This window comes from Euprymna scolopes, chromosome 24 (genome assembly GCF_053919585.1).
Source record: "Euprymna scolopes isolate OS-2025 chromosome 24, ASM5391958v1, whole genome shotgun sequence".
Taxonomy (NCBI): Eukaryota; Metazoa; Mollusca; class Cephalopoda; order Sepiida; family Sepiolidae; genus Euprymna; species Euprymna scolopes.
The window spans coordinates 97,660,974-97,686,322 of NC_136505.1; the positions used below are offsets into that span (position 1 = coordinate 97,660,974).

General features: G+C 32.1%; 2 pseudogenes; both read left to right on the top strand.

Annotated features, from left to right (window-relative positions):
• The window catches only part of LOC145246536 (uncharacterized), a 109,352-nt pseudogene extending 90,207 nt beyond the window's left edge, over window positions 1-19,145 (top strand).
• On the top strand, window positions 3,365-8,951 carry LOC145246439 (uncharacterized; annotated as a pseudogene).
• Window positions 19,146-25,349: the final 6,204 nt, after the last annotated feature.

Sequence of the window (25,349 nt, forward strand, 5' to 3'; positions counted from 1 at the left end):
GCCATCGTCAGGTGGTGATTGCTAACAATGTCACAATAAACAGTTGAATTTATTAAATAAAGAAACGATTGTATAAATTTACGAAATAATACTATATACAATAGGAGGAAGACGAGGAAGAGGAGGAGGCGAAAAGGGATGAGAAGAAGAAGAAGAAGAAGAAGAAGAAGAAGAAAAAGAAAAGGAAATAAAAAGAAGAAACAAGAAGAAAGAAGAAGAAAAGGAAATAAAAAGAAGAAACAAGAAGAAAGAAGAAGAAAAGGAAATAAAAAGAAGAAACAAGAAGAAGAAGAAGAAGAAGAAGAAGAAAATAAAATAAAAAGAAGAAACAAGAAGAAAGAAGAAGAAAAGGAAATAAAAAGAAGAAACAAGAAGAAGAAGAAACAATAGGAGGAAGACGAGGAAGAGGAGGAGGAGAAGAAAAGACGAGGAAGAGGAGGAGGAGAAGAAGAAGAAGAAGAAGAAAAGGAAATAAAAAGAAGAAACAAGAAGAAGAAGAAGAAGAAGAAGAAGAAGAAGAAAAGGAAATAAAAAGAAGAAACAAGAAGAAAGAAGAAGAAAAGGAAATAAAAAGAAGAAACAAGAAGAAGAAGAAGAAGAAGAAGAAGAAGAAAAGGAAATAAAAAGAAGTAACAAGAAGAAAGAAGAAGAAAAGGAAATAAAAAGAAGAAACAAGAAGAAAGAAAAAGAAAAGGAAATAAAAAGAAGAAACAAGAAGAAGAAGAAAAGGAAATAAAAAGAAGAAAGAAGAAGAAAAGGAAATAAAAAGAAGAAACAAGAAGAAAGAAGAAGAAGAAGAAGAAGAAGAAGAAGAAAAGGAAATAAAAAGAAGAAACAAGAAGAAGAAGAAGAAGAAGAAAAGGAAATAAAAGAAGAAGAAGAAGAAGAAGAAAAGGAAATAAAAAGAAGAAACAAGAAGAAGAAGAAGAAGAAAAGGAAATAAAAAGAAGAAACAAGAAGAAGAAGAAGAAAAGGAAATAAAAAGAAGAAACAAGAAGAAAAAGAAATAAAAAGAAGAAACAAGAAGAAAGAAGAAGAAAAGGAAATAAAAAGAAGAAACAAGAAGAAAGAAGAAGAAGAAGAAGAAACACGAAGAAGAAGAAAAGGAAATAAAAAGAAGAAACAAGAAGAAGAAGAAGAAGAAGAAGAAAAGGAAATAAAAAGAAGAAACAAGAAGAAAGAAGAAGAAAAGGAAATAAAAAGAAGAAACAAGAAGAAAGTAGAAGAAAAGGAAATAAAAAGAAGAAACAAGAAGAAAGAAGAAGAAAAGGAAATAAAAAGAAGAAACAAGAAGAAAGAAGAAGAAAAGGAAATAAAAAGAAGAAACAAGAAGAAAGAAGAAGAAAAGGAAATAAAAAGAAGAAACAAGAAGAAAGAAGAAGAAGAAGAAACAAGAAGAAGAAGAAAAGGAAATAAAAAGAAGAAACAAGAAGAAGAAGAAGAAGAAGAAAAGGAAATAAAAAGAAGAAACAAGAAGAAAGAAGAAGAAAAGGAAATAAAAAGAAGAAACAAGAAGAAAGTAGAAGAAAAGGAAATAAAAAGAAGAAACAAGAAGAAAGAAGAAGAAAAGGAAATAGAAAGAAGAAGAAAGAAAAAGAAAAGGAAATAAAAAGAAGAAACAAGAAGAAAGAAGAAGAAAAGGAAATAAAAAGAAGAAACAAGAAGAAAGAAAAAGAAAAGGAAATAAAAAGAAGAAACAAGAAGAAGAAGAAAAGGAAATAAAAAGAAGAAAGAAGAAGAAAAAAAGGAAAATAAATAAGAAGAAAGAGAAAGAGGAGGAAGAAAGGAAAAAATTAGAAGAGCGTGGAGAAAAAAAAAAAACTTTAAAGCCTGAAAAAAGAGAAGGACGAAGTAAACGAAATAAACGAAAGTCACGAGAGAAAGAAAATACGAAGGAATACGAGAAGAAAACGACGAACAACCATATTATGAATGAAAAAAAAAACGAAACTAGAAAAACGGAAACCAACAAAAACTACAGGAAAAATTAGAAATAGAAGATGAATATTATTTATTCATTTGTTTATTGCGGACTATTATCCTCATCTTTTAGTTGTTGTTTTCATGACGTTTCGATCAACTATTTCTCTGGCCATCGTCAGGTGGTGATTGCTAACAATGTCACAATAAACATTTGAATTTATTAAATAAAGAAACGATTGTATAAATTTACGAAATAATACTATATACAATAGGAGGAAGACGAGGAAGAGGGGGAGGCGAAAAGGGATGAGAAGAAGAAGAAGAAGAAGAAGAAGAAGAAGAAGAAGAAGAAGAAGAAGAAAAAGAAAAGGAAATAAAAAGAAGAAACAAGAAGAAAGAAGAAGAAAAGGAAATAAAAAGAAGAAACAAGAAGAAAGAAGAAGAAAAGGAAATAAAAAAAGAAACATGAAGAAGAAGAAGAAGAAGAAAAGGAAATAAAAAGAAGAAACAAGAAGAAAGAAGAAGAAAAAGAAAATAAAAAGAAGAAACAAGAAGAAAGAAAAAGAAAAGGAAATAAAAAGAAGAAACAAGAAGAAGAAGAAAAGGAAATAAAAAGAAGAAAGAAGAAGAAAGAAGAAGAAAAAGAAATAAAAAGAAGAAACAAGAAGAAAGAAGAAGAAGAAGAAAAGGAAATAAAAAGAAGAAACAAGAAGAAGAAGAAGAAGAAGAAAAGGAAATAAAAAGAAGAAACAAGAAGAAAGAAGAAGAAAAGGAAATAAAAAGAAGAAACAAGAAGAAAGAAGAAGAAAAGGAAATAAAAAGAAGAAACAAGAAGAAAGAAGAAGAAAAGGAAATAAAAAGAAGAAACAAGAAGAAAGAAGAAGAAAAGGAAATAAAAAGAAGAAACAAGAAGAAAGAAGAAGAAGAAGAAGAAGAAGAAGAAGAAGAAGAAAAGGAAATAAAAAGAAGAAACAAGAAGAAGAAGAAGAAGAAGAAAAGGAAATAAAAAGAAGAAACAAGAAGAAAGAAGAAGAAAAGGAAATAAAAAGAAGAAACAAGAAGAAAGAAGAAGAAGAAGAAGAAGAAGAAAAGGAAATAAAAAGAAGAAACAAGAAGAAGAAGAAGAAGAAGAAGAAGAAGAAAAGGAAATAAAAAGAAGAAACAAGAAGAAAGAAGAAGAAAAGGAAATAAAAAGAAGAAACAAGAAGAAAGAAGAAGAAGAAGAAGAAGAAGAAGAAGAAAAGGAAATAAAAAGAAGAAACAAGAAGAAGAAGAAGAAGAAGAAGAAGAAGAAGAAGAAGAAGAAGAAGAAGAAGAAGAAAAGGAAATAAAAAGAAGAAAGAAGAAGAAAGAAGAAGAAAAGGAAATAAAAAGAAGAAACAAGAAGAAAGAAGAAGAAGAAGAAGAAGAAGAACAAGAAAAGGAAATAAAAAGAAGTAACAAGAAGAAGAAGAAGAAGGAGAAGAAGAAGAAGAAAAGGAAATAAAAAGAAGAAACAAGAAGAAACAACAAGAAGAAGAAGAAGAAGAAGAAGAAAAGGAAATAAAAAGAAGTAACAAGAAGAAGAAGAAGAAGAAGAAGAAAAGGAAATAAAAAGAAGAAACAAGAAGAAGAAGAAGAAAAGGAAATAAAAAGAAGAAACAAGAAGAAAGAAGAAGAAAAGGAAATAAAAAGAAGAAACAAGAAGAAAAGGAAATAAAAAGAAGAAACAAGAAGAAAGAAGAAGAAGAAGAAGAAGAAGAAAAGGAAATAAAAAGAAGAAACAAGAAGAAGAAGAAGAAAAGGAAATAAAAAGAAGAAACAAGAAGAAAGAAGAAGAAAAGGAAATAAAAAGAAGAAACAAGAAGAAAAGGAAATAAAAAGAAGAAACAAGAAGAAGAAGAAGAAAAGGAAATAAAAAGAAGAAACAAGAAGAAGAAGAAGAAAAGGAAATAAAAAGAAGAAACAAGAAGAAAGAAGAAGAAAAGGAAATAAAAAGAAGAAACAAGAAGAAAGAAGAAGAAGAAGAAGAAGAAGAAAAGGAAATAAAAAGAAGAAACAAGAGGAAGAAGAAGAAGAAGAAGAAAAGGAAATAAAAAGAAGAAAGAAGAAGAAAGAAGAAGAAAAGGAAATAAAAAGAAGAAACAAGAAGAAAGAAGAAGAAGAAAAAGAAGAAGAAAAGGAAATAAAAAGAAGTAACAAGAAGAAGAAGAAGAAGAAGAAGAAGAAAAGGAAATAAAAAGAAGAAACAAGAAGAAAGTAGAAGAAAAGGAAATAAAAAGAAGAAACAAGAAGAAAGAAGAAGAAAAGGAAATAGAAAGAAGAAGAAAGAAAAAGAAAAGGAAATAAAAAGAAGAAACAAGAAGAAAGAAGAAGAAAAGGAAATAAAAAGAAGAAACAAGAAGAAAGAAAAAGAAAAGGAAATAAAAAGAAGAAACAAGAAGAAGAAGAAAAGGAAATAAAAAGAAGAAAGAAGAAGAAAAAAAGGAAAATAAATAAGAAGAAAGAGAAAGAGGAGGAAGAAAGGAAAAAATTAGAAGAGCGTGGAGAAAAAAAAAACTTTAAAGCCTGAAAAAAGAGAAGGACGAAGTAAACGAAATAAACGAAAGTCACGAGAGAAAGAAAATACGAAGGAATACGAGAAGAAAACGACGAACAACCATATTATGAATGAAAAAAAAAACGAAACTAGAAAAACGGAAACCAACAAAAACTACAGGAAAAATTAGAAATAGAAGATGAATATTATTTATTCATTTGTTTATTGCGGACTATTATCCTCATCTTTTAGTTGTTGTTTTCATGACGTTTCGATCAACTATTTCTCTGGCCATCGTCAGGTGGTGATTGCTAACAATGTCACAATAAACATTTGAATTTATTAAATAAAGAAACGATTGTATAAATTTACGAAATAATACTATATACAATAGGAGGAAGACGAGGAAGAGGGGGAGGCGAAAAGGGATGAGAAGAAGAAGAAGAAGAAGAAGAAGAAGAAGAAGAAGAAGAAGAAGAAGAAGAAGAAGAAGAAAAAGAAAAGGAAATAAAAAGAAGAAACAAGAAGAAAGAAGAAGAAAAGGAAATAAAAAGAAGAAACAAGAAGAAAGAAGAAGAAAAGGAAATAAAAAAAGAAACATGAAGAAGAAGAAGAAGAAGAAAAGGAAATAAAAAGAAGAAACAAGAAGAAAGAAGAAGAAAAGGAAATAAAAAGAAGAAACAAGAAGAAAGAAAAAGAAAAGGAAATAAAAAGAAGAAACAAGAAGAAGAAGAAAAGGAAATAAAAAGAAGAAAGAAGAAGAAAGAAGAAGAAAAAGAAATAAAAAGAAGAAACAAGAAGAAAGAAGAAGAAGAAGAAAAGGAAATAAAAAGAAGAAACAAGAAGAAGAAGAAGAAAAGGAAATAAAAAGAAGAAACAAGAAGAAAGAAGAAGAAAAGGAAATAAAAAGAAGAAACAAGAAGAAAGAAGAAGAAAAGGAAATAAAAAGAAGAAACAAGAAGAAAGAAGAAGAAAAGGAAATAAAAAGAAGAAACAAGAAGAAAGAAGAAGAAAAGGAAATAAAAAGAAGAAACAAGAAGAAAGAAGAAGAAGAAGAAGAAGAAGAAGAAGAAAAGGAAATAAAAAGAAGAAACAAGAAGAAGAAGAAGAAGAAGAAAAGGAAATAAAAAGAAGAAACAAGAAGAAAGAAGAAGAAAAGGAAATAAAAAGAAGAAACAAGAAGAAAGAAGAAGAAGAAGAAGAAGAAGAAAAGGAAATAAAAAGAAGAAACAAGAAGAAGAAGAAGAAGAAGAAGAAGAAGAAGAAGAAAAGGAAATAAAAAGAAGAAACAAGAAGAAAGAAGAAGAAAAGGAAATAAAAAGAAGAAACAAGAAGAAAGAAGAAGAAGAAGAAGAAGAAGAAGAAGAAAAGGAAATAAAAAGAAGAAACAAGAAGAAGAAGAAGAAGAAGAAGAAGAAAAGGAAATAAAAAGAAGAAAGGAGAAGAAAGAAGAAGAAAAGGAAATAAAAAGAAGAAACAAGAAGAAAGAAGAAGAAGAAGAAGAAGAAGAACAAGAAAAGGAAATAAAAAGAAGTAACAAGAAGAAGAAGAAGAAGGAGAAGAAGAAGAAGAAAAGGAAATAAAAAGAAGAAACAAGAAGAAACAACAAGAAGAAGAAGAAGAAGAAGAAGAAAAGGAAATAAAAAGAAGTAACAAGAAGAAGAAGAAGAAGAAGAAGAAAAGGAAATAAAAAGAAGAAACAAGAAGAAGAAGAAGAAAAGGAAATAAAAAGAAGAAACAAGAAGAAAGAAGAAGAAAAGGAAATAAAAAGAAGAAAGAAGAAGAAAAGGAAATAAAAAGAAGAAACAAGAAGAAAGAAGAAGAAGAAGAAGAAGAAGAAAAGGAAATAAAAAGAAGAAACAAGAAGAAGAAGAAGAAAAGGAAATAAAAAGAAGAAACAAGAAGAAAGAAGAAGAAAAGGAAATAAAAAGAAGAAACAAGAAGAAAAGGAAATAAAAAGAAGAAACAAGAAGAAGAAGAAGAAAAGGAAATAAAAAGAAGAAACAAGAAGAAGAAGAAGAAAAGGAAATAAAAAGAAGAAACAAGAAGAAAGAAGAAGAAAAGGAAATAAAAAGAAGAAACAAGAAGAAAGAAGAAGAAGAAGAAGAAGAAGAAAAGGAAATAAAAAGAAGAAACAAGAGGAAGAAGAAGAAGAAGAAGAAAAGGAAATAAAAAGAAGAAAGAAGAAGAAAGAAGAAGAAAAGGAAATAAAAAGAAGAAACAAGAAGAAAGAAGAAGAAGAAAAAGAAGAAGAAAAGGAAATAAAAAGAAGTAACAAGAAGAAGAAGAAGAAGAAGAAAAGGAAATAAAAAGAAGAAACAAGAAGAAAGAAGAAGAAAAGGAAATAAAAAGAAGAAACAAGAAGAAACAAAAAGAAGAAGAAGAAGAAGAAGAAGAAAAGGAAATAAAAAGAAGAAACAAGAAGAAGAAGAAGAAGAAGAAGAAGAAGAAGAAGAAAAGGAAATAAAAAGAAGAAACAAGAAGAAGAAGAAGAAGAAAAGGAAATAAAAAGAAGAAACAAGAAGAAAGAAGAAGAAAAGGAAATAAAAAGAAGAAACAAGAAGAAAAGGAAATAAAAAGAAGAAACAAGAAGAAAGAACAAGAAGAAGAAGAAGAAAAGGAAATAAAAAGAAGAAACAAGAAGAAGAAGAAGAAGAAGAAGAAAAGGAAATAAAAAGAAGAAACAAGAAGAAAGAAGAAGAAAAGGAAATAAAAAGAAGAAACAAGAAGAAAAGGAAATAAAAAGAAGAAACAAGAAGAAACAACAAGAAGAAGAAGAAGAAGAAGAAGAAAAGGAAATAAAAAGAAGAAACAAGAAGAAGAAGAAGAAGAAGAAGAAGAAGAAGAAGAAGAAGAAGAAAAGGAAATAAAAAGAAGAAACAAGAAGAAGAAGAAGAAGAAGAAGAAAAGGAAATAAAAAGAAGAAACAAGAAGAAGAAGAAGAAGAAAAGGAAATAAAAAGAAGAAACAAGAAGAAAGAAGAAGAAAAGGAAATAAAAAGAAGAAACAAGAAGAAAAGGAAATAAAAAGAAGAAACAAGAAGAAAGAACAAGAAGAAGAAGAAGAAGAAGAAAAGGAAATAAAAAGAAGAAACAAGAAGAAGAAGAAGAAGAAGAAGAAGAAGAAGAAGAAGAAAAGGAAATAAAAAGAAGAAACAAGAAGAAAGAAGAAGAAAAGGAAATAAAAAGAAGAAACAAGAAGAAACAACAAGAAGAAGAAGAAGAAGAAGAAGAAAAGGAAATAAAAAGAAGAAACAAGAAGAAGAAGAAGAAGAAGAAGAAGAAGAAGAAAAGGAAATAAAAAGAAGAAACAAGAAGAAGAAGAAGAAGAAGAAGAAAAGGAAATAAAAAGAAGAAACAAGAAGAAGAAGAAGAAGAAGAAAAGGAAATGAAAAGAAGAAACAAGAAGAAATCAGAAGAAAAGGAAATAAAAAGAAGAAACAAGAAGAAAGAAGAAGAAAAGGAAATAAAAAGAAGAAACAAGAAGAAAGAAGAAGAAAAGGAAATAAAAAGAAGAAACAAGAAGAAAGAAGAAGAAGAAGAAGAAGAAGAAGAAGAAGAAGAAGAAAAGGAAATAAAAAGAAGAAACAAGAAGAAGAAGAAGAAGAAGAAGAAGAAGAAGAAAAGGAAATAAAAAGAAGAAACAAGAAGAAAGAAGAAGAAAAGGACATAAAAAGAAGAAACAAGAAGAAAGAAGAAGAAAAGGAAATAAAAAGAAGAAACAAGAAGAAAGAAGAAGAAAAGGAAATAAAAAGAAGAAACAAGAAGAAGAAGAAGAAGAAGAAGAAGAAGAAGAAAAGGAAATAAAAAGAAGAAACAAGAAGAAGAAGAAGAAGAAAAGGAAATAAAAAGAAGAAACAAGAAGAAAGAAGAAGAAAAGGAAATAAAAAGAAGAAACAAGAAGAAAGAAGAAGAAAAGGAAATAAAAAGAAGAAACAAGAAGAAAGAAGGAGAAAAGGAAATAAAAAGAAGAAACAAGAAGAAAGAAAAAGAAAAGGAAATAAAAAGAAGAAACAAGAAGAAAGAAGAAGAAAAGGAAATAAAAAGAAGAAACAAGAAGAAAGAAAAAGAAAAGGAAATAAAAAGAAGAAACAAGAAGAAGAAGAAAAGGAAATAAAAAGAAGAAAGAAGAAGAAAAAAAAGGAAAATAAATAAGAAGAAAGAGAAAGAGGAGGAAGAAAGGAAAAAATTAGAAGAGCGTGGAGAAAAAAAAAAACTTTAAAGCCTGAAAAAAGAGAAGGACGAAGTAAACAAAATAAACGAAAGTCACGAGAGAAAGAAAATACGAAGGAATACGAGAAGAAAACGACGAACAACCATATTATGAATGAAAAAAAAAACGAAACTAGAAAAACGGAAACCAACAAAAACTACAGGAAAAATTAGAAATAGAAGATGAATATTATTTATTCATTTGTTTATTGCGGACTATTATCCTCATCTTTTAGTTGTTGTTTTCATGACGTTTCGATCAACTATTTCTCTGGCCATCGTCAGGTGGTGATTGCTAACAATGTCACAATAAACAGTTGAATTTATTAAATAAAGAAACGATTGTATAAATTTACGAAATAATACTATAAACAATAGGAGGAAGACGAGGAAGAGGAGGAGGCGAAAAGGTATGAGAAGAAGAAGAAGAAGAAGAAGAAGAAGAAGAAGAAGAAGAAGAAAAAGAAAAAGAAAAAGAAGAAACAGAAGAAACAGAAGAAGAAGAAGTAGTAGAAGAAGAAAAAGAAGAAACAGAAGAAGAATAAGAAGAAAAAGAAGAAGAAAAAGAAGAAGTAGAAGAAGTAGAAGAAGAGGAAAAAGAAGAAGTAGAAGGAGTAAAAGAAAAAGAAGAAGAAAAAGAAAAAAGAAGAAGACGAAGAAACAGAAAAAAGAAGAAAAAGAAGAAAAAGAAGAAGAATTAGAAACAGAAGAAGAAAATGAAGAAGAAGTAGAAACAGAAGAAGAAGTAGAAACAGAAGAAGAAAAAGAAGAAGTAGGAGAAGTAGAAGAAGTAGAAGAAGTAGAAGAAGAAAAAGAAGAGGAAGAAAAAGAAGAAGAAAATGAAGACGAAGAATAAGAAGTAGAAACAGAAGAAGAAGTAGAAACAGAAGAAAAAGAAAAAGAAGTAGAAACAGAAGAAGAAGAAGAAGAAGAAGAAGAAGAAGAAGAGGAAGGAGAAGTAGAAACAGAAGAAGAAGAAGAAGAAGAAGAAGAAGAAAAAGAAGAAGAAGTAGAAACAGAAGAAGAAGAAGAAGTAGAAACAGAAGAAGAAGAAGAAGAAGAAGAAAAAAAAAAAAGAAGAAGAAGAAAAAAAAAGAAGAAGAAAAGAAAAAGCAGTGGAAGAAAAAGAAGAAGAAAATGAAGAAGAAGACATGAACAAGAAAAAGAAGAAGAAGAGGAAGAAAGAGAGAATATTACGTCGGCTTATAACAATATTAAGAAACTTAAAAAATGTAATCTCCTAACGAATAAGATGGAAATAAAACCAGAAAGAAGAACATAATTACAAGCGAACGAATTAATAATTGAGTATGATGATGATGATGATGATGATGATGATGATGATGATGATGATGGAAGAATAAAACGCAGAAATATGAGATGATGTCGAAGTAAAAGATTTTTAAAAAAAACGAAAGAACACAAGTAGAAAGTTGTTTTTAAAATGCTTCAAATTGATATATGTCTAGAGAAAGGAATCAATTCTGTATTATTAAAGAAAAGATTCTTCGATCTTTTTTTACGACGAAGTAAAAGAAAATTACAAAAAAACGAACAAATTAAAAAGTACAAAAGAGCACGAGCAGAAAGTGGTTTCAAAATGCTTCAAACTTTTTTATACGTCTAGAGAAAGGAATTAATTCTGCATTAATAAAAAGATGATATGATTTTTTTTATAGAAAAAACATGGAAATGTGACGATAGATGCAGGATTTAAAATTTTTAATAAAGAAAACTACTTTTTTTTTATATCGAATTTGCCTAATTTAGATGTTGCGTAGTTTAAATTCTCTTTTAAAAATAGAAAAAAAAAAGTGAAGTATGTTTGGTCCCCAGTAAGTGCAGACTGAACAAGGTATAAAAAAAAAATGACTAAGTTCCGAATTGTCTTCCCCCCCCTCCCCACAAAAAAAAACAGGGGACGTCAAATCCTGGTGAAAATGAACAAAAGCTGCAGTTTCAGGCCTTAGCATATGTAAGTTTGAATTCTGCACCATGCAATAAAAAGAAACGACTAAGTCCATCATTTGCCCTCCCCCACATTTAGCCCCGAAAGTCTCCAAGGCCCTAATTTTATTTAAATTTGAGTTCCGCACCATGCAAAACTGCTAAATAGACATACACAGAAAATTTTGGACAAATATGGTAAAGTAGTCCGAAAAATGGAATGTTTTTATGAGCCCTAAAAGAGCCCCTGGGGCACACCCCATAGTGATCCTGAAGTATAGACAAACAAAATTATATAGAAATGAGTTACAACTTTTCAGAAAGTTTTATAAAAAATCCAAGGCATCAATTTTTTTTAATAAACACAAAAGTGTACATTTTAGGCCTTTTAACTCGAAAGACACCTCTAGGGGAGCAACCAGATTTTTCTCGGAAAATCCGTTCATACCATGTTCAATGTTTGTGTAAAATTTGAAACAATTCCAATGCGTAGTTATTGAGAAAAGTGCGGATAGACAAACGGACGGAGGAACGGACGAACGGACAAGGGTGAACTTTTTCGGGCGGACCTAAAGGGATAGAGAGAATAAAAAGAATAGAGGGAAAATGGAAAAGTTAAATGAAACACTAATAAGTCGATGAAAGATGAGATGGAAAAAGATGGAGTACAAAGTATGACAGGGAGGAAGGAAGGAAGGAAGGAAGGAGAATGAAAGCAAAGAAGACAAAGAAACTGAACCAATTTTAGGAAGTTGCAGAAGAAAAAAAAGGTTGGTTGGTTGGTTGGTTGGTTTACGGCATATCAACCCTTTTCACGTTATTTAATGCCGAATCCAGTGATTTTGGAGAAGAATTTTTTAATAGAATATATAATTTTAAAAGTCAGTTTCTATTTTACCCATAGTTGGGACCCTCACAGGTACTACCACTCCGGGTGAGAGTGGACCTGGGAGCAATGGCAATTCAAGAGTGGCTCCACATTCCCCAAAGCCCGCAAGCTGGTGGCTCACCATCGGATATAGTTTAAGGTCATATCCAGGACCAAGACAAAAAGGAAAGCGATAAAGAAAAGAAGAAAAACATTTTAAAAAAAAACAAAACAGAAAAGAATGTCAAAAATGAAAAGAAAAAAGAAACAAAATAAAAAAAGTGAGAAAGAACAATACTAATAAGAAGAAGAAAAAGAGAATAATAAGAAGATGAAGATGAAAAAGAAAAAGAATTAAAATCGAGCAAACCAGTCGAAAGAGTGAAAATTCAAAAGTGTGAGCAACTCGCCAAGTGTTAAACCGTGATATATATGCATGATTTTGCCCGCCTTGACTATTTCTGTAAAATAAGATCTTAGCCGATAAGACCAGCCACGATAATACGCCCGACAGGGTAGGGGTAGAGCGACGTAGACGAGGAATCAAATTTGCATTTGGGCAGTGTTGCTTCTGACGTCAATAAACGTCTAATAATAGTAACCAATCTCCCTATCCTTTCTCCCTTCCTTTTCTGTTTCTTTCCTTCCCTCCCACAACCATCCTCTATCTATATACCCATCCCTCTCTCTCTCTTTCTTTTTTTCTCTGTCTTTTTACCAAATTATTAATCAACGCGTACATGCTAGTATATGCTCAATCTATACGAAACAGAAAACAGTAATGTGTATCAATGTCTACATCTATAACCATTTTTCCCCCCGTTTGAACATCAAAAGGGAAGAGGGGTTGCTCAATTTCAAGTTGGTTTCATAATTTCGCCTCGATCTTTGAACGGGAGTAATTACCGACAGGAATATTGGGGCTTATCGATGTTTTGCTTTCTTTTGTCTGTTTATTTTATAAACACAGCTTACGCATGCGGTGGAGAAGCGTCGGTTTCAATGCAAGACGCTCCACTGAGCCCGTTCCCCCAAACCCTCAAAACAAATTAGGTGTAATTCAAAAATGCATATAACATTTTAAAAAAATGTGTGTCTATGTATCTCGTTCTGTGTAGATCTTGGACGATGTCTTATCAATGCAGAAGGCCTAAAAGGGAATACTAAGCAAAATTGCGCACATAGGCTGCACCCCAACAAATACAGGAACAAACGCATAGACGCACCCCCCACATATATATATATGATAGCAGGGACACCCGACGTTGCCCGGGATTGAATGATGATCAACGAATATTTCACACTCCTATATTTTTATTGCCATCGAAATCCGTGAAATCGCCCGGAAGGAAGCTTCACATGCCTTCATGCAGTAACTTAGTCCAAAATATATGTTATTAAATATTGCACTCTTGAGAACCTACTGTTTCTTTTAGAAAATTACAAGCGGGAGTGTCCGGCGTTGCACGTGTGTTTGGAGGTGTGTGTGTGTGGGTGTGTGTGTGTGTGTGTGTGTGTGTGTGTGGGTGTGTGTGTAAGAGAGGGTAAGTAATAACTCTGTTTATATATTATAAAAAAACGATGTTTAAAAATTGGAAAAAAACAAACAAACAAAAAACAGCGAAGGAACGTAAAAAAGGGGAAAACAATGAACGTCGAAAAGCAGAAAATATGGCATAAATTACCTTGTTTCAATACCTCGGATCGAACCTTCAGTCTTAAGATAACAACTGATGACCACGTGTTTGGAGGTGTGTTTAGGGGGAGGGTAAACTGAAGAATAAGCGAAATAATAACTAGGTTTAGAAAAAAAACGTTGCCCGGGTGTTTGGAGATGTAAAAGAAAAAAAGCTTTTGGTAGGGAGGTAGGCTCGAACCCGAAGCCTCGAGGCACATTATCTCGACGCCAAAGAGAAAAACAGATGAGAACTGACAAAATTCAACGTTTAAAGAAACTGCAGGTGGTTAAACTAACGTCAACGTTTTCTATGTCAAACATGACATCATTGTCGTAGTAGCAGTAGGAGAGAAAACGAAGGAAATATTTTTCGCTACCCCTCCCTGTACAAAACTGCTCAGTTGAGGATGAAGGAATTGATGTTTTGGGCCAATTTTTCGATATTTGTCGTCGAAAAGTTCGATGTTCAAAATGATACCGATCTGGCGAAAATCCGTCGCATATGTCGAAAGTTCTTGCGAGACATACAAACACACACACATTTTGCCTTTTATATATAGAGATTTTATATAAACTTCTTTCCAGTTAATGAAAAAAAAATTAAGAAATTTAATCGATGTTTGGCCAGAAATTTGGCTGTCAAGGGGTCAAAGTTCAATGGTTTGACCTTTGAAAACTCTATCAAACTCCCCCGCCAATTTTGGGTTTAAATACTTGGAATTTTAGATGTAGGTTATTTGAACATGTATCAAACTTTATAATTTTATTTTAGCCCAGAACAATAAAGTTTAAGAGGACAAAATTTGGGTTTAATTTAAAAGAAATTTACCTTTGCAGTATCTAGCAGATTACTCAGCCAATTTTGAATCTAAATATTTGAAATTTTACATAAAGTGTATTCCAACATAGGGCAAGTTTTTGACTCGGTTTGTGGCCTACAATTTGGCTGTCAAGGGGTCAAAGTTCAAAAGATTTTACGTTTGCGCTCTCTAGCAAACTATTGAGCCAATTTCGGGTCTAAACATTTATAATTTTACATAAAGGCTATTCAGACATGCAGGAAGTTTTTTAATCAATTTTAGAGCTAAAATTCTGCTGCCAAGAGGTCAAAGTTGAAAGAGTTGACCTTTGTAGACTCTACCAAACTGCTCCGCGTATTTTGGGTCTAAGCACTTGAAATTTTAGATGTAGGATACTTGGACATTAGTCAAACTTTTTAATATATATACGCATAAAATTATTAATAGAACAGAGGGACCAAACTGCTAGTAGAATAATAAATACGAAATTTGCATTAATCAAACGATCCTGTTTACGTATTTTTCTACCAGCAATGCCGGGCCGCCTGCTTATATATATATATATATATATATATATATATATATATATATATATATGTATATATAACTGAAAATAATTAAAAGATATACCAACTACAGTATTTTTTCAAAAAAAAACTCAATTTTTAAATTTACAGTAGAACTGAAGAATAATAATAAAATGTAAATTCTTGATGTCCTTACTGATACGTCCAATAATACTTTTAACACTTCTGTATATAAAACCCGACGAGCATAAACTCCAGCTTCTTGAACATTAGACGTGAATGCCCACAAAGGTAAAAAATTATTAAATCGCGCTAAAATGATATCATCCACAAAAAGCATTTAAAATTGAAATAAAAAAATTAAACAAGTACTCATCAATAATCATTTTCCTAATTATATTGTCGATGAACAAATAAAACGAACGCTACAATCACTTGAAACCCCTAATTATAGTATTAACCAACACCGCAATGCAAACCCATTAATATATTTTATCAAACTCAAATGACACCCAACTTCATGATCAAAGAAAACGCAATTAAAAATATCATACATAGATATTTGATGCCTTTCGACAGTAATTCTAAAATTAAACTTATTATCTACTAGAAAAAGTTTAGAATACAAAACCGTGTGTATCAATTTATTTTTATTTTTATTTCGGACTATTATTCTCATCTTTATTAGTTGTTGCTTTCATCTTTATTGGTTGCGTTTTTCGCAACAAATAATAAAGATGAAAAAAAAAACAACTAATAAAAATGAGAATGATAGTCCGAAATAAAAATAAATTAATATATATAATGCTCATCTCAAAAATGAATTCCAATTAAGGAATAATATATATACCAATCGGTACGGACCCGACTATGGAAGATCAGATAATAAATAAACGTGGATTTATAAGATCAAAGAATCCAACCTTGATTGTCCTTGGAGGCCCGTGGCACAGTTGATAGAGACGTTGAATCTCTACGGTTCCAGATGGACATTGTCTGAAGATACCGGTTTCAATCCTACCCAAAGCGTGTCAGAGGTTTACTTGGCCAAAACGTGATGAGACGACAACAACTACGGATGGCAGTGATTGCTGAGAATTCAGTTAGGAGATTCGAAGTTCCTATCCGTCGCGGTTTCCACCTGACGAAGGCCAGAAGAATAGTTGGCCGAAACGTCGTGAAAAACAACAACCAATAAAGATGAAAACAGCAACTAATAAAGATGAAAATAATAGTCCGAAATAAAAATAAAAATAAATTAATATGTATAATGCTCATCTCAAAAATGAATTCCAAATATACGAATAATATATATACAAAACCTTGTGGCTAGAAACAACTCCTCACATAAAAATGTTGGAACAAACCAAAGTAGTGTATAAATTCAAATGCTCTATGGGAGAACGTAACTCCTAAAATAATGCATACATTGGTAATACAACGACAACGTTGTCCCGAGGAATAACAATGCACTTAAATTATACTAGTGATATATATAAACATTTGATAAAAGAACATAACTGTCCCCCTCAAATCTTAGAAAGGTCCTCGTTGACAACATGAAAATAATATTAAAAAATAAAAATTCTTGAAGCGTCATATATTAGAACCCTTCAACCCACTATAAATTATATTGCATTCAAGAAAAGCAGTAACGTTCTAAAATGTCTTGCGTAGTTCGTATTGGACGGACTTCGTTAACGGTGTCCTCGAACTTGCTGTTTGCAATACTCGACCTATATTTTTAATCGACTTTTCATCGACTCTATATATTTTAACTTATCGCCGTTTACTGAATATTTTAGTTTTCACTTTTAATTCTCATTTTCGCTCCTTCGCACTTTTACTTCAACAGCTGATGACGATCCGTGGGCAAATCGAAAGCGCTCGTGTCAGAAAAAATTATGGAACTTTTATTAATATTTTTGATTTTGATATAAAAAGATTATACGGAAAATCGAAAGATTAAAAAAAAAGAATCATAAAACAAAGTGTCTCCGTTGCATTTAATAACATTTGCTTGAATATATATATATATATATATATATATATATATATATATATATATATATATATATATATATATATACGGCGGTCGCTAGAAAAACGGGAAATTTGTCAAACAACGATTTATTTTTACAAAGAATAATTGTCACAAAGTTTTTCAAAAAAAAAAAATGTTAAACTATACTCATATATACTGAAAATGTCGTCCGTGCAACTCACTGCAACGTCTTAACCTAGAAATTCAAGCTCGACAACACACGAACGAATAAAAAAAATAGCAATCACGCATGCTATTCATTATATAAGCTGTCTTTCTAATTTCCCGCTTTTCTAACGACCACCTTGTATATAAGAACCGAAGATGTAATTTGTACCATTAAACAGAGACGGTGCTTTTGTTTTCTAGAATTTATTTTGGTACGTAATCATCATCAATCACAATACGCTGATGTTTTTGTTTTTACAAAGAAGTCACCAATTATCAAGTCTAAGGTGATACTCGAGCATAAGAATAGTCATTTGGGACAACCGTGTAGTAATCGTTTATAGTGGAAATTTGCGTAAAAACGGAACTGGGAAAAACGGAAGTTGAAAAAAACAAAAACTTCAGTAAAAAGTAGAAATAAAAAGAAAAAAGGAAATAAAAAAGAAGGAAAGTGTTGTGAATGAACATAACTGGCTATACACCGGTTACAAACTGTATATATATATTGGACTGTTTGGCAGACAGCGGCAGACAGGGGCAGACAAGCAGTCGCAGTAAGACGGATAGTCTTACGTGTTGATTATCAGACTTTCTTCCCCATACTTGTTACTATGTACTTCTATTTACCTTAGGCGAGCAGCCTTACGTTTCTGTATTATAAATAAACCCCATTACACATACCACTCGGTGTAACTCACATTTGTCTTTATTTCCTAAGTATTTAGGAATATAACAATGGCGATGAAAGGATGTTCTTTCTCTTAACAGAGATAAATTACCGTACCAAGGACTGTGTACAATGCAAGGATTTTTTGTTTTACGAAAAAAAAAAAAACTACACAAGGATTTTTGACCACGTGCGTCAATGAATTTAAAAATTTTTCCTACCTAAAGTAGGGAAAAGTACGGATTTTTCTTCGTAAAGAACTCACAAGAAATTATAGAAACATGTTCAAGGTAAAGTGGAATTTATATTTATTTTGAGAAGTAAAAAAAAAAAAAAAATGGTCGCAAGTTGAATTCGAAACTACACTAAAGGATTACGAGTTTCGAAAGAAAAAATATAAATACAACGACTATTGTACCATTTTATGCCACGTGGGAACGGCAGCCATATATTTTTTTTTTTGGAAAATTAATTGTTTGTTATTGCCTTTATATAAATAATTGGAACTATTTGTCGTGGGAAGTAAGAAATATTTTGTGTATGAACTTACGTTGTTGAAAAAAAAAAAAAAAAAAAAAGAATTATTTTACAAAGCCTGTTGAATTACTATGGATGAACTTTGTTGAAACGTGTTGTGTCTGCATATTGCTACTAATTTACGATATACGTAAATTTACGATTTTTCTTTGGAATTATTGTGTAGAATTCGAAAAGACATTTTTGTACTAGAAGCTAACATGGAACAATTAGCAGAGTTAACTAAGGCTCTAGCCCTTAGCATCCAGGAACAGACAAAAATGACTCAACAATTTTTAGCGCAACAACAACAACAACAAATTCAACAACAACAGCTACAGCAACAGCTGCAACAACAACAAGAAAGAACACAAAAAACTTTAGAGGCACAACAAGAACAAACAAACATACTACGACAACAAATGTCGACACAGCAAAAGAATTTAGAAAAGCTAATTCTAACGTCGACCGGGAAGAAGACTAATTTTTCTACCGAGGGTATTTCAAATTCACTAACGGAATTTCGTTACTCCCCGGATACTGGTGTTATTTTCCCTGCATACTACAGAAGATACGAAACAATTTTTACGAAAAGATGTTTAGACTGGACCGATGAGGAAAAAGTTACCCTGCTACTACAAAAACTGGGTACTGATGAAAACACCAAGTATGCAAATCTAATTCTACCAAAAAAAACCGGAGGAGGTTTCGTTCGAGGAAACAATTAGTACCTTGTCGAAAATATTTGATAAAAGGGATAGCCTATTTCACTCTAGATACAAATGTTTTAACATTCAGAAGGCAGAAGCTGAAGACTATCTAGAATATGCTTGCACTGTGAACTGTTTATGCGAATCATTTAAATTGAATGAAATTTCCGCAGACCAATTTAAATGTTTAATCTTTGTACAAGGTCTCACAGCACCAAGGGACAAAGATATACGTTCACGGATCCTAACAATTATGGAGGCGGATCCTAACATAACATTGCAAAAAGTCACTGAAGAGTGTCAACGTCTGATTAACATAAAGAAAGACAACACTCGCATTGAAGAGAAAAATAGTTTTAAGGTGCAGCAAGTAAAAAGGCAAGGGACCACAAGAAAGTCCAGGTTCCAAGAACACAGGATCCTTAAAGGATACAAAGACCCAAAGCTAAAGTGTAAATGTTGTGGTAGTTTAAGACACAACAATAAGACCTGCTGGTTTAGGAACAAAATATGTTATGAATGTGGTCTCAGAGGTCACAAGGGAACATACTGTGCCCAGAAGAAAAGACAAGGGACCGATAATGTAAATACGCTTCGCATGAATAAAGAAAAAAGCTGCGAAAGACGGAAATATGTTGATGTTCGGATAAATGGACATCTGGTTACATTGCTTCTGGATAGCGGTGCAGATATTAGTATTATAAATGAAGATATATGGAAAAGGATAGGTCGACCTGAATTAACGAAAACCAGAAAGACGGCGAGAAGTGTGTGCGGCAAAAGATTAGAGTTCAAGGGAGAATTAAAATGCAAAGTGACATTCGCTAACCAGACTCATAAATCCAAAGTGTACGTCGTACCAGGAAAGAATACATGCCTGTTTGGGGTAGATTGGATTGTCCTGTTTAATTTATGGGAGAAACCCATAAATTCGTTTTGTAACGTTTTAACTGCAGAAAAAGCAAACCAAAGGGAAGACTTCCTGAAGGATTTGAAAACTGAATTTCCCAATGTTTTTGCCGAAGGACTAGGACTCTGTATTAAGACAGAGGCAAAATTTGAATTAAAGAAAAATGCCACTCCATTATTCAAACCTAAAAGGAATGTGCCTTTTTCAGCGATGGACGCAATCGAAAAAGAGTTGGATAGACTTCAACAACTGGAAGTCATTGAAAAAGTTAACCACACAGATTGGGCAAGTCCAACCGTGTATGTAAAGAAAAAAAATAACAGAATAAGGGTCTGTGGAGATTTTTCAACGGGTTTAAATGACTGTCTATTGGACCATAATTATCCCCTTCCGTCCGCAGAAGATCTGTTCTCTAAGCTTAACGGGGGAAAAAGTTTTTCTAAGATAGACCTCTCAGATGCTTACTTGCAAATTAAGATCAGCGATGAATGCTCCAAATACTTAGGCATAAATACTCATAAGGGCATTTTTAAGCTAAAGAGGCTTCCTTTTGGATTAAAGGTTGCTCCTGCTATTTTCCAGCAAATTATGGACACGATGCTGGCAGGGTTGGAATTTTCAATGGCCTACCTTGACGATATCCTAATTAAAAGTGAAAATTTGCAAGATCATAAGAAGCATGTAAAAGAAGTATTCAAAAGAATACAGGAATTTGGTTTTAAATTGAGCCCAGAAAAATGCGATTTTTTTATGAAAAAAAATTAAATATCTAGGTCAAATAATCGACAAAGAGGGTCGAAGACCGGATCCACAAAGGACTGAAGCAATTGAAAAGATGCCTGCTCCAGATTCAGTGACAAAATTAAAATCGTTTTTGGGATTAGTTCAATACTATGCAATTTACATCCCTAACATACATAATTTAAGAGCTCCTCTTAACGAGTTACTGAAAAAGGGTGTTAAATGGAACTGGAATAAGGAATGTGAATCTGCTTTCCAAAATATCAAAAGATGTCTACTGTCAGACTTAGCATTGGCACATTTCAATCCAGAAAAGGAACTAATACTAGCAACGGACGCCAGTGATTACGGTGTTGGCGCTGTATTACTTCACAAGTATGAGGATGGTAGGACAAAAGCTATCGCCCATGCTTCAAGAACGTTGGTTGCAGCGGAGAAAAATTACAGCCAAATTGAAAAAGAGGCGCTGTCGATAATATTTGGAATTACAAAGTACAATCGATTTCTCCATGGACGATCTTTTATTTTGCAAACCGACCATAAACCCCTACTTACCATATTTGGATCAAAGAAAGGCATTCCCACACATACTGCGAATCGATTACAGCGATGGGCTGTAACCCTCTTAAACTATCAGTTTAAGATGGAACATGTATCCTCAAAAAAGTTAGGACACGCAGATGCATTATCACGGTTGATCCCTAAAAGAAGCGAAAGTTTCGAAGAAACGGTAATTGCTGCGCTTAAAGACGAAAGTGAATGTACAAGTTCAATGTGTAATATGATACGTGAACTTCCGGTAACTTTCGAAAAAATAAAAAAAGAGGCAGTAAATGACATTTTCATTAAGAAAATGAAAAATCAATTGGGATGGATAAAAAAAAATAAAAAGGTAGATCAAACAACGCCTTTTTCCATCTGTGAAGATGTGCTCATGTATGGTGAGAGGATCGTAATTCCACTAACGTTACAGAGGAAAATTCTGAAGGAATTTCATACAGGTCATCCGGGCATTTCGAGAATGAAATCCCTTATGAGAGGATATGTGTACTGGCCTGGTATGGACAAGGAAGTTGAAAAATGTGTCAAGACATGCAGAGGATGTCAATTAGCAGCTCGAGATCCTCCAGTAAAAACGACGCCATGGCCAAAGACGGACCTACCCTGGTCACGTCTGCATATTGATTATGCGGGACCTATAAATGGTTATTTTTACTTGATTATTGTAGATTCTTTTTCAAAATGGCCAGAAATATTTAAGTTTAGACATCCAACAGCAAAAAACACTGTGAGTGCGCTTAATGAAATTTTTAGCCGTTTTGGAGTGCCAAAAACCTTAGTGAGCGATAATGGAACAGCATTTACTGATCATGAATTCAAAGAATTCTGTGACTCACTAAATATTCTACATATGACAACACCTGTGTACCATCCAAGATCGAATGGGTTGGCCGAAAAATTTGTAGATACGTTTAAAATGGCACTTAAGAAAAATCTTACTACGGACACAGAAGAACAATGTATTCAAACATTTTTAGCAATTTACAGGGTGACACCAAATCCTAATAATAATGTCAATTCTTCCCCGGCTGAGCTAATGTTTGCAAGAAAGATAAGATCTGTCTTCGATAGGCTGCTACCAGAGAAAAAGAAAGTTTTCAAAAAAGAAAACCTTAATACCAAGTGCTTCTCCCCAGGTGAAAATGTATATTTGAAAAATTTTCAAAATGGACGAAATCAGTGGGTTGAAGGTATTATCAAAAAAAGGATTGGGAGCATGGTCTATACCATCCAAGGATTAAGTTTTGTCTGCAAAAGACACAGAAATCAAATACGTCCCAGACTGTCTCCAAATGTGGAAGAGACACCAATGGAAACATTGTGCGATATTTTTGATATACCAAAACCAGCGTGTGTACCGCAAACAATGAATATTTCGCCTGAACCGACCATACGGGCTGGACAGAAACCTTTACCCCGGGTAACGCTGACCAGAAGGAAAAGCGCAAGAAAGAGAAAAGTTACCAGGAGATTAAGCCCTGACCCTAAAAGGAAGAGGTATTTAAGCTAAAATCAGGAAGATTTCAGCTTCAGGGGGAGGTGTTGTGAAGGAACATAACTGGCTATACACCGGTTACAAACTGTATATATATATTGGACTGTTTGGCAGACAGCGGCAGACAGGGGCAGACAAGCAGTCGCAGTAAGACGGATAGTCTTACGTGTTGATTATCAGACTTTCTTCCCCATACTTGTTACTATGTACTTCTATTTACCTTAGGCGAGCAGCCTTACGTTTCTGTATTATAAATAAACCCCATTACACATACCACTCGGTGTAACTCACGTTTGTCTTTATTTCCTAAGTATTTAGGAATATAACAGAAAGGAATAATAAAATAAGTAAAAGTAAAGGGAGTATGAGGAGGAGAAGGAGGAGGAGGAGGAGGAGGAGGAAGAAGAAGATAAAAAGCCAGGAAGAATGAGAGAATTATACGTTGGTTAATAACAGTATTAAGTAACTTAATGTGCTAGCGAATATGATGAAAATTAAAGCAGAAGAAGAAGGAAAGGAACAAAAAGAAGAAGAAGGAACAGAAGAAAGAAGAAGAAAAATAGAAATGATAATAATAGTAATAACAAGAAGAAAAGAAGAACAAGACGATGAAGAAGAAGTGGAAGAAGAAGTAAAAAAAAAAGGTAGAAAGACTGAGAGAATAATACGTCTATTGAGAAACGTAATGTTCTAACGAATAACATGGAAATTAAGGCAGAAAAAAGAAAATAAGTACAAGCATACAGAAGTGTTGTTGTTGTTGTTGTTGTTGATGATGATGATGATGATGATGATGATGATGATGATGATGAGGAGGAGGAGGAGGAGGAGGAGGAGGAGGAGGAGGAAGGAAGGGAGAGAAAACGAGGAAATATGAGATGATGACGAAGCAAAAAAACACAAAAACGAAGGAACGCAAGTAGAAAGTTATTTTTAAAAAGGCTTCAAATTGATATATGTCTACAGAAAGAAGTTAACTCTTTATTAATAAAAATGATTCTACGTTTAGAATATTAATAAAATGAAAACGCGAGGATAGTTGCTTCGGACTTCTTTTATATAATGAATATTCCTAAATTATATGTTGGCGAGGATTGAGCATACGAAATATTCTTTTAAAAATTGGGTGAAGAAAAACAGAATGAGCTAAAGAAGAAAAAAATGAATAAAAGGGAAATGAAAGAATTACAGAATAAAGCGAATACGGAAAAAACGGAAAGGTAGAAGGGAAAAATGTTCTAGCGAGCGACGAAGTACAAAGTACGAAGGAGCAAAGGAAATAAGGAGAATGAAAGTAAAAATGACGAAAGGACGGGATGAAGGATGAGAAATTGCTGTAGAAAGAATGGAAATCGATTAAGAAAAGAAAGAAAAGGTCATTGTAGAAAAATAAAATGAAGGTGAAAAACGAAAATTAGAACAAACAAGTGGAGCATGCATGGTCCCCCGTGAGTTCACAGTGAACGAGGTATAAGAGAAAATGAATAAATTCAGCATTTGCCCTCACCCCCATTTAGCCCTCAAAATACCCACGGGACATCAAATCCTGGTGAAAATGAACAAACGCTGCAGTTTTATGCCTTAACATATGTAAATTTGACCATGCAAAAAAAAAGAAAGAACTAAGTGCATCATTTGCTCCCCCTCCATTTAACCCCAAAAGTCCCCAAGGCCTCAACATATTTAAATTTGAGTTCAGCATCATGCAAAACTGCTAAATAGACATACACAGAACCTTTTGAACAAATATGGTAAAATAGCCCGAAAATGGAATGGTTTTTATTAACCCTAAAAGAGCCCGCGAACAAAATTATATAGCAATCAATTAGTTATAACTTTTCAGAAAGTTTTATAAAAATCCAAGGCACCAATTTTTTTTAATAAGCACAAAAGTGTAAATTTTAGCCATTTAAACAGAAAGGCACCTTTAGAGGGGGGGGGGCAACCGGAATTTACCCGAAAAATATGTTCTGCTACATTTTTACTTTTATCATGTTTAATGTTTGGGCAAATTTTCAAAAAATTCCAAGGCGTTGTTATTGAGAAAAGTGCGGACGGACGAACGGACATGGGTTAATTACCAGGTCCACGCACCTTTTGTGGAGGGACCAAAAATGGAAAAAGAGTGAAAGAATTATCATAATAATGTTAATAATAATAATAATAATAAGAAGAAGAAGAAGAAGAAGAAGAAGAAGAAGCAGCAGAAGAAGAAGATGATGAAAATGATGAAGAAGAAAGAAGATGATAAAGAAGAAGATGATGATAAAGAAGATGATAAAGAAGAAGATAAAGAAGATGATAAAGAAGAAGATAAAGAAGATGATAAAGAAGATGATAAAGAAGAAGAAGATGATGATAAAGAAGAAGAAGATTAAGAAGAAGGAGAAGATAAAGAAGAAGAAGAAGAAGATAAAGAAGAAGATAAAGAAGATGATAAAGAAGAAGAAGATGATGATAAAGAAGATGATAAAGAAGATGATAAAGAAGAAGAAGATGAAGAAGGGGGAGAAGATAAAGAAGAAGAAGATGATAAAGAAGATGATAAAGAAGATAAAGAAGAAGATGGTAAAGAAGAAGATGGTAAAGAAGAAGATGATAAAGAAGAAGAAGAAGAAGAAGAAGAAGATGATAAAGAAGAAGAAGAAGATGATAAAGAAGATGATAAAGAAGAAGAAGAAGAAGAAGAAGAAGAAGAAGAAGAAGATGATAAAGAAGATGATAAAGAAGAAGAAGATAAAGAAGATGATAAAGAAGATGATAAAGAAGAAGAAGATGATAAAGAAGATGAAGAAGAAGATGATAAAGAAGATGATAAAGAAGATAAAGAAGATGATAAAAAAGAAGAAGATAAAGAAGATGATAAAGAAGAAGAAGAAGATAAAGAAGATGATAAAGAAGATGATAAAGAAGAAGAAGATGATAAAGAAGATGATAAAGAAGAAGATGATAAAGAAGATGATAAAGAAGATGATAAAGAAGAAGAAGAAGATAAAGAAGATGATAAAGAAGATGATAAAGAAGATGAAGAAGAAGATTATAAAGAAGAAGATAAAGAAGATGAT